The following is a 9237-nucleotide window of genomic DNA, read 5'->3' as shown; positions in this document are numbered from 1 at the left end:
ACACAGCAGCCTGGCACTGTGGTCATTTAGAACAGGGGGGTATTTGAACTCTTATCTCAACAGTTCAAAGCCATTACTGTCTTTGACGCCTCAGTGTGAGAAAAAATAAATCAACTCACTTTCTCTGTCTTTCTTATATTTAACTTTGGGGAATTCCTTGATAAGATTGTGATTTTTGCGAAACTGGACAGGTGCAAAAAATAGCAAGGCGGATGTTAGGGAGTGGAGATCCAAATCAACGTGCAGATACGTAAGTGTGCTGCAGGCGGCACGTAGCACACCTGCATAGCTCTTTATGACTGAGGAAAGTACACATGTATCATACTTTATTTTTTTGTCTAACTCTGATAACATCTAAACATCCCGTCCAACCAAATTCCTTTTAAGAAACTCCGGCTCAGTCCCTCGTGAGGTCTCTTTCCACAGTTCTAACGCAACCCAAGTGAAAAAGAAGGAAGGCTGTAAATTGATTCAAAATTGAAGAGGAAAAGAACATTTCTTGCATATACATTTTTGTTAAGTAAGAGCTTTTCACTGTGAGTCTCCAAGGCATTATAGACGTAGTCTCTGGAACTCTGCTGGCCTTTTATCCAGCTGTACTCCAGTTCTTAATAGAATTAAAAAGGATTAATGGGCTCTTTAGTATGCTCAAGTTCAGGCCTGCTCCCCCAGCCCCACTGGTCTGCATATTTCTAAATCACCCATAGTAATGACAGTCTGTGAATGCACAGGCTGCAGCCATTACAGGACAGCAAAGTGGACCCATTGTGTCCTGATATGAGTCTGTGAAAAGCATTAGTTTGCATGTTCCTGGTTTAGTCAAATGCACGCACTTCCCCCTCCTCTCCCGCTCTGCTCATCAGGGATTAGGATGCGCCAAGAGAGTGAGTCAGGACATCACCTCCAAAACTGATCTTCAAAGAACTGATGAGGAAACACCGGCGGATACAGCAGGATCCAATTCACGGCCAAATGTAAAAACCGCATGTTTGTGTAGACGAGTGTGGGTTTGTCCGTCTCCTCACGTACCTAAATTTATCAGTCCAGCCCATGTGCATGTGTAGATAGTGCACACACTATCTGATGAGGACAGTGTCATTTTGTTATCTGATGAGGATAGCATCATTCAGCAAATCAAGACGCAGGTATGTGGTGCAACATGAGGAATCTTACGAACATACGTAGCTGTGGAGGGACACTGCATGAGAGGCATGTTTGGTTTGGTTGTAAGCAAGAACTGACCAAAAAAACATGAAACCTGGTCGAAGGTTATTGGTATTGAGAGAACCCATTAAATTGAGATCAGGGGGCGGATCCATTTAACATTGCAACATTTCCACAGTTTTTTTCTTTACCCAGGAAATAATTCACGGATCACGATGAAAGAAAAAATTATATTGAAATAGAAATGTGTCTGTTACAACAGCGTCAATTTGTCGAAATCAAATACACAAGAATTTCTAAGAACCTAGTTTCCTGTAACCTTTTCATGAGAATAATATTATTGCTTAGAGACAAACATTTCATATACATTCATGTAAAAGTTTTTTAAATGATCTCTTAGTTTGTTGATAAGCAAATGTCCCTTGAGAATACAATCATGACTTGGCGATAATGGAGCAGGAGACATATTCATAAGCCACCATTAACTAACTTAAAGGTCACAGTTTTGTCTTAACAAGGCCAAGGAGGTGTTACGAGAGCAAAAAACAATGAAGGGTTCCCTGATAAGACATGGTGCCATAATGTGCGGTGTGTTTACTTTAGTGTCATGCTGAAACCTTTCAGGTTAGGGTGACCTTTGTAACCTGCAGCTCCTCTTTGCCGGGGACGAGACGATCTCAGCCAAACTTTTCCTCCCGCCTGCCGCTCTCTGTCACCTGTAAAACAAACCAGAGGTAAACACAAGGCACAAGAATAAAAACTTGATGGGTAAAGATCTGACTCAGAATCATAACAAGCGCGTTACACTTTGACATAACATTCTTCAATAAAACAAACCTATCTACCATCTACCAGCACCCAGACAAGACACGTTGTCGATAGAGATACCAAACTCCTTTGTTTATATTGTGTGGTCTGACAGATCAGAGATTTCTAGTGTGTGTGTCTGTCTGTGTGTGTTTGTCTCTGTGGGTTTGCGTCATGTTTGTTTCATAGCTCTCAAGCTGCTGATGGTCGACTGGAATGTAAAAAAGATAGCGGGAATAAAAACAACTCTCAGGATGTCTGAGGTGTTAATGACGACTGCAGTTTCGGGGTGGGAGGATGATCCTGGGTTCCAAGGTCAACAAGTCTCCTGCAACACGTTGGCTCAGCCGTTGTGGTAACGCAACAGTGACATGACACTCAGCCCATGTTAATACAAGCAGGGGATCATGAAAACAGCTCATTCATCACTTAAGCAAACTGCAGTAAGTTGTTGAATGAAAGTAGAATCTGTCCGGCTGACCTCACGACTCACCCCGAGGAGGTGATCTCACTAGAGAATCGTTCTGCTCACTACGTGTTTATGCTGTTTAATGTGTTTGCGTATGAACATGCAAACACATGTATACACATCTGTGTGTCTGTTGAAAAGGTTGTTGAGACCATGAATCACTCTTTCACATACCATTGTCATTTCATATTTTACTCCCCCCAACATATACTGTTTTCTTTTATTGTGAGACAGTACAGTGGTGTGTATGAGAAACAATGATTGTTATTACTCACTAAAGGAGATTACTGTTAGTGGGTTTGAATATAAATATTGCATAAGAGCAACAGCAGAGAAAGAGAAAGGATAGTTTTTGTGGGAAAGACCAAATGAGTTTATGATGAGAATTATGGTGAATGTGGGAGAAGGAGAGTACCTTATTATGCTGTGTGCTTATTACTAGTACTATTACTGTTATGACTGTGTGTGTGTGTGTGTTTTCCTGTACTTATATCTTTGCAAGGACCATGTTAAACATAAACCCTACAGAGTGAAGACATTTTTGGAAAGTGAGGACATTTTGACAGTTTTCTTTAGGTATTGGTCATGGTAAGAGGAAGGGATGTAGGTGGGGTGGTTAACGATAGGGTAAGGGGCCATGTACTATGTCAATGAGTGTCATCAAGCAACCAACCCTCTGGTTAGTGGATAAGCTGCTATACATCCAGGGGTTATTCTAGTTTCTGATTTTATTAGCTATTCATTTTTTGGGCATGTAAATTAAAATTGATCTTAATGTACTGCAGAGCACACATGATGAATATACTGTGTGTGTGAGCTAGGTGAAACTCAGAGGAATGAGACTTTATGTGGAGAGACCAAATTACTGTGTGAAAGAGACAGTGGTATATGTGGGAGAATGAATGAGTGTGTGTGTGTGTGTGTGTGTGTGTGTGTGTGTGTGTGTGTGTGTGTGTGTGTGTGTGTGTGTGTGTGTGTGTGTGTGTGTGTGTGTGTGTGTGTGTGACTTAAATACATTACATGATATTGTGGTATACCTGAAAGATCATGATGCAGTGTGTGATAGTAACAGCAGTGTGATCAGTGCAGCATTGCTCCTAATTACAGTCCACCCCAGGAACTACCTGGAATGACACATAGAATTAAAACATCTTAGATGCCGGGGTCACACTCACATCACTGCTGCACATCACAGAGACAGTGAAATGTGCAGGAACCTGTTTAATAAAGTGCGGGCCTCTCTTTTCTCTCTGCACCTGTACGTCTGCATATATCATTTGATCTATGTTTCTTCTTGTATGTATAATGACAGTTTCGTGCCAATAGTTTAATGAATATGCACGCAGCAGATGCCTGATAGTATTCCTGTAATTCCTGCTTTTAAATGAGCTGAGCTGGAGAGTAATTTGTGTATGTAACACAGATCCACTATCATCTCTTGCCACAGTGAGCTTGTGTAATTGGCAGATGTGTGGCAATAACTACAGTGCAGTAAGTAGCAGATATTAGCTTTAATAACAGTAATAACTCATTATTCATTTTGACTGTGCATGTCCTTTTTTCTTTAAGCATTGGTCTTTTAGTATCTGATCGTTTCCCTGTCGCCATTGTGTAACAGGTGGCCCACAGCAGCTTTTATGATGGATTGTTTACCATCGTTTGGTGTAATTGCGGAACACTGTCAATCTGACAGTTACAGCTGCCGGGCCACCATTGTTATTAGCGTTAACCTTGTGGGGTGAGTTATTGCTGCCTCTGTCTTGTAATTATCTTTCTTCCTTCCCTCAGTCGTGGTGACAGACGATGGCAGTAGTGGAAAAGCCGTTGAAGGAAAACTCCTGTTTGTAAGGAAGAGGAATGATGGCTGTGACAGGGGAGGCAATCCCAGGCCAGGAACCGCAGAGGTGTTCATACCTGTCCCGACACCGCACAACTGTCTGCAGCTGGAGCTGACATCCTGCAAGAAGGAAAGAGTCTGCAAGTTAGCCATGAAGCCTCAAAATGTTAATTGTGTTTACAGAGTCTATCTGCTTCCTTCATCACTCTTAATGAATTGAAGGTGTGAATGTGTTTAAAGAGATTGAGTTGTCATCATCTTGAGCTGGCAGTGCACAGAACAGTAAAGTAACAGAGTAAAATAGTCACATACAGTTTTTCACAGCATATTTACATCTGCAAAGAAGGTTATGGTTTCACCCCTTGCACATTGCAATATTACATAAGCAATATTAAAAAAAACAACTGAACAGATTCCCATGAAACCTGGTGGAAGGATGGAACATGGGTCCAAGGAGGAATCTGTTAAATTGTGGTGTTGATTAAAATTAAGGTACAGATGCAAAATTCTTTCTTTTGTTTGAGTTTTTTCATAATTTTCATTCATCAGAGAATAATTCATGGATATTAAGGGGAATGAAATCTATGACTGTGTGCAATTTAGAGCGGATTCAAATAAAAATCAGGATCATGACAATTTGAATGTGGTTTCAAAAGGAGACAGTTGGGCCTTAGCAGAGATATGCACTCCACTGAGTGTCGTTCTACTTCTACTGGTCTATGCTGCTCAGATACCGGTTCCGGTTAGTTCTTGGCCTGTGGAGCCAGACCAACTAAATGTCTGTTGTAAATTCTTTTAGTTTCACTTTTGCATTGTTTGCAATGCAAATGGCCTTTTCCCATCACTTCCCGTGCAGTTAAAACAGAGGCTACTCTTCTGGCTCTCTTCTTTTCTCCACGCTCGTCTCTAATTCTTGTTTTCCACATTTTTCCGGTGATCACCTCACTGATCCCACAGCTCAACCAAACACAAGGCAGTGTTTATTCAACAATAGACCTCGTTCAAGTGTGAACAGCTACGGCAGGGCTGCCTTAAGGAAACATGGCAGTGATAGACATGCTGACTTAACTGACATTTTGTAGCAGTGCAGCAACTCCCCTTTGACAAACACCTGTCCCTCATTTCATTTACTTAGATTCTGCCGTGAACGACAGGAAACAATATGTGCAGAGCAGATTGGAAACTAAATTAAACCAAACTCAGTGATTTTATTTGAATGTCTTGCATACTTTCTCATGAGTCCACTCAGTGTGTGGTGCATGCCAGTGCTTGTGCTTGTTTGTGTGTCAGAACAAACGGTTGTGTGTGTGTGTGTGTGTGTGTGTGTGTGTGTGTGTGTGTGTGTGTGTGTGTGTGTGAGAGAGAGAGAGAGAGAGAGAGAGTTAAATTGTACTGCATGTGTGTACTAAAGAAATAACAGAGGGCACGACATAAAAATACTGATTGTTTCTCTGGGATTATTCTTCACAATGAAGGGCTTTATCGGAGGGGCCTGGGCTGCTGTAACAAGACACGCTCGCCCTGGGTTCGCCCAGCCAAGCACTGAGACCTGTGCCAGCAACGAATCACAAAAGGGGGGGGGGGAAATAAAGAGAGAAAAAAACACAGGGGTGGAAAACAATGGTGAACGAGAGTAAAAAGAGAGTAGGGAGCGAGGAAGAGATGACAGGGGGAATTAAAAGTAAGTGAGGGGGAAAGTGGGAGAGAAAACAGAGTAAAAAAGCGAGTGAAATATACAGAGGAAGGCAGAAGTTGAACAAGTTTAACTGGAGGCCATGCTTCAAACAGAGAGGTTTGTTTTCTGACAGAGATCCCTCTCAGGAGATTGAGCTGGAAAACAGATTAATAGGGGCTGTCCAAGTCGCTCTGTGAGATTGCGCAACATGTGTCTCAGCGGCAGACGGAGAAAAATTGCCGAGCATTAAGCTGTGCAGTGTTTGTATGTTATGGCCTCATGTCAGTGATGTGGTCCCTCAGAGCCTTTATATTCGAACATCTGATCTGTCACGTTTGCCACTTTGGACTTTGAGAGGTGTGTTTGATTTGCTTTGTTTTATTTGCTTCCTTTTATAAGACTTTCTCAGCAGGATCAGGTTGCTGTGCCCAGGCTCTGTGAAGGGGGCCTGTGGTTTTGGAAATGAGGAGGAGAGTTGGTTGGTCAGGGAGGGGGCTTTGATATTTGTGCAAGAGGTGTAGGATTGTGTGGGAGTGTGCAGTGCATTGTGTGAGGCCTCGTGACCTAATTTATTTATACATTCCCATGACGCTTCCTCTCCAAGCTCTCATTAAGAATATTCTTTCATTTACCTCCCCCACAGGGGTTATGTTTTCAGCTTTTTAGCAGGAATATGCAAAAACTACTAAATTGATTATCAATGAAATTTTGTGGAGGGGTGGGGGCATGACCCAAAGAATGACATTACTCTTTCACTTTTGTTAAGATTATAAAAAAGGACTTTTTTCTCATTGATATCTCAAAAAATAACTCAAGGATTTTGAAATCAGGCATGTTTAGGGGACTGATATTTATGTGTGTACAATTTGGTGAAGAGCCAAATAAAAATTCAGATGTAGTGAATTAAAATACAGTTTCATAAGTGGAATGTAAGTCTGTTTATTTATATTGAACATTATAGTCTATAGACAACTTTGCAACGTGGAATGAGGGAGACTGGAATTGAAACAGTCGATCTTTTAGTTGGTGGATAACCTGCTTTACCTCAAGGTGCCATTCTAGTTTCTGATTTTATTAGCTATTCTTTTTTTGGGGCATGTGAATTAAATGAATGATAATGTCCTGCAGAGCATACATGATGCATATACTGTGTGTGAGCTAGGTGAAACTCAGAGGAATGAGACTACTGTGTACATAGCTCTCTATATATGAATGGAAATGTTATGTATGTTGGTGTTGGTGCACTTCCTGTGCTGGCGGTGTGTGTGTGTGTGTGTGTGTGTGTGTGTGTGTGTGTCCCTTTGTGACATCCAACCTGTGCCAGTGGGGGTTTCAAGCTTCACACTGAGCCGACTGGATGGACTAAAGAGCCCGTAACAGTCACAGCACGATTTTTCCGTTCTCCAAACTCACCTCTCCTTTGGTCTCGCACTCAGAGTGAGGGATTATGCTTATTACCGTTCACTTGAAAGCACCCCTAGTGACTTGATGCTTTTCCTAGCCACAGTTCAATCACTTCAACGGTTGGGATCCGGAAGAAAACGGCACAATGTTGTTCTCTCTGCATTCATAATATAACTGGAAAATGTGTGCAATCTGTAGAGAAAGTCAAAATAGTCATTTTCATAGTGAGAACATGATAGTGTTTTCTTAAAAGGAGTCACGTCTGGCCTGTGTATAGTGTTTTGGTTGCAGTCGACTCTCTGCTGGGTGTATTTTGAAAAGGTTGTGCAGTGATATGCCAAGTCAAGCCAAGCACTGAGCAGCCAGCACTATTGTGTCAGAGCTACTCAGGATTCTTGGGGTGTTGCTTTTTTGTCAGCTTTGACTCTACAACTCACCCCGGATAGTAGACCCAGTTTTTGTTTTAAATTTGAATTCACTGTACAGTGAACTGGACCAAGTGTAACCATCCTTCCTTTGTTCATAAAATAATCTTATACCATCAGTGTGCATCCACAGGGACAGAAAATGAAGGAGTGAGTGGGGTGGCTGTGAGATGGTAAGAAAGCTGTTTACCTCTTATAAACAAAGACATAGATATGAAGGTGGACGTAGCCTCTGTGATGTCAACTTATGAAGGGGGCAGGAAGGAAACGGTTGAGGAGAGGATTCAAAAGCAACAGACTTGTAATTATTTACCCTAAAAGTCCTGTTTGCACTATTTGGAATTCAGTCCTCCATCCAGACTGTCGAAGTAGACGCAGTGTTTGTGGGAGTGCAGGACGTGGGACAAGCATGTTCCTGGCTTTGTGCGTGTTTTCAGCCTGTTCTGCGTCACCACTGCTCTCCTCTGTTTATGCAGGGGCTCTGTGGATATGGAGAGGGACGGTCGGATATCCAGGCCTCCCACTGTCACTTGATATCTGTGGAAAATACATCAGATGATTGGACGAGTCCACTTCCACACAGGTTCTTTTTTTCTCTATTCAGTAAGGCTCAGGCCAAGGAGGGATGATGCATTCACCAACGATGCCATGTTAAACTGGTTACTCACACCAAATTGGATAATAAGTAAAAGTGCCTGGCTTCAATGCCACATTAATCTATTCCCACGTACAAGCCAATGGGATAATTGTGACACCTGAGAGTATGTTTTTGAAGCACAGTTTTGCTCGACTAGGCTGGCGAACTTGTGCAATGTGAGAGCGAGACGGAGAAGTAGAGGAAGGGAAGTGGTCGAGGTTGAAGAGATAGAGAGCAGGGGCCCATATTGAGTGACACAGAGTACGGTCTGTGTTTTCTCAGTGGACCAGAGAAGATGCAGTGTAAATGAAGCGTGCTGCACCCTGGCAGCTTCTGTTTTATCTTTGCTCTGTGTGTGTGTGTGTGTGTGTGTGTGTGTGTGTGTGTGTGAAAGGATAATGACAGAGGCCTCTTTGAGTACTAAGAGGGGTTTGTTCTTCCTCTGTTCTCTCATGGTCAGAATAAGTTGGGAGATGTGCCATCCCATGAGCCATCCTTTAAGATAATAGGAGGATAAGTGAAACACAAACGAACATGAATAAATACAAATCCATCCAACTGAGTAGTAGAAACAACCTGCCACAATGTGGGCTGTAGGATGTGTTTATCTAATACATGTCCATGTGTATTTTCCGAGAGCATGTTGGAACCTTACCCTGATTTACAGTTGTTTCATCTTGAATGAAATGAAAACCCTTCAGTGACGTTTCTCTTTAGAAAGGTCAGGGCTATCGGCTCAATGTGCATCTCTGACCCACAGGACAATGGCCTCCCCTTGTGTTCATGATGCATATTACACTCACTGACATGTTTGTCGAC

This window comes from Paralichthys olivaceus, chromosome 5 (genome assembly GCF_024713975.1).
Source record: "Paralichthys olivaceus isolate ysfri-2021 chromosome 5, ASM2471397v2, whole genome shotgun sequence".
Classification (NCBI taxonomy): Eukaryota; Metazoa; Chordata; class Actinopteri; order Pleuronectiformes; family Paralichthyidae; genus Paralichthys; species Paralichthys olivaceus.
Note: the sequence above shows the minus strand (reverse complement) of the source record.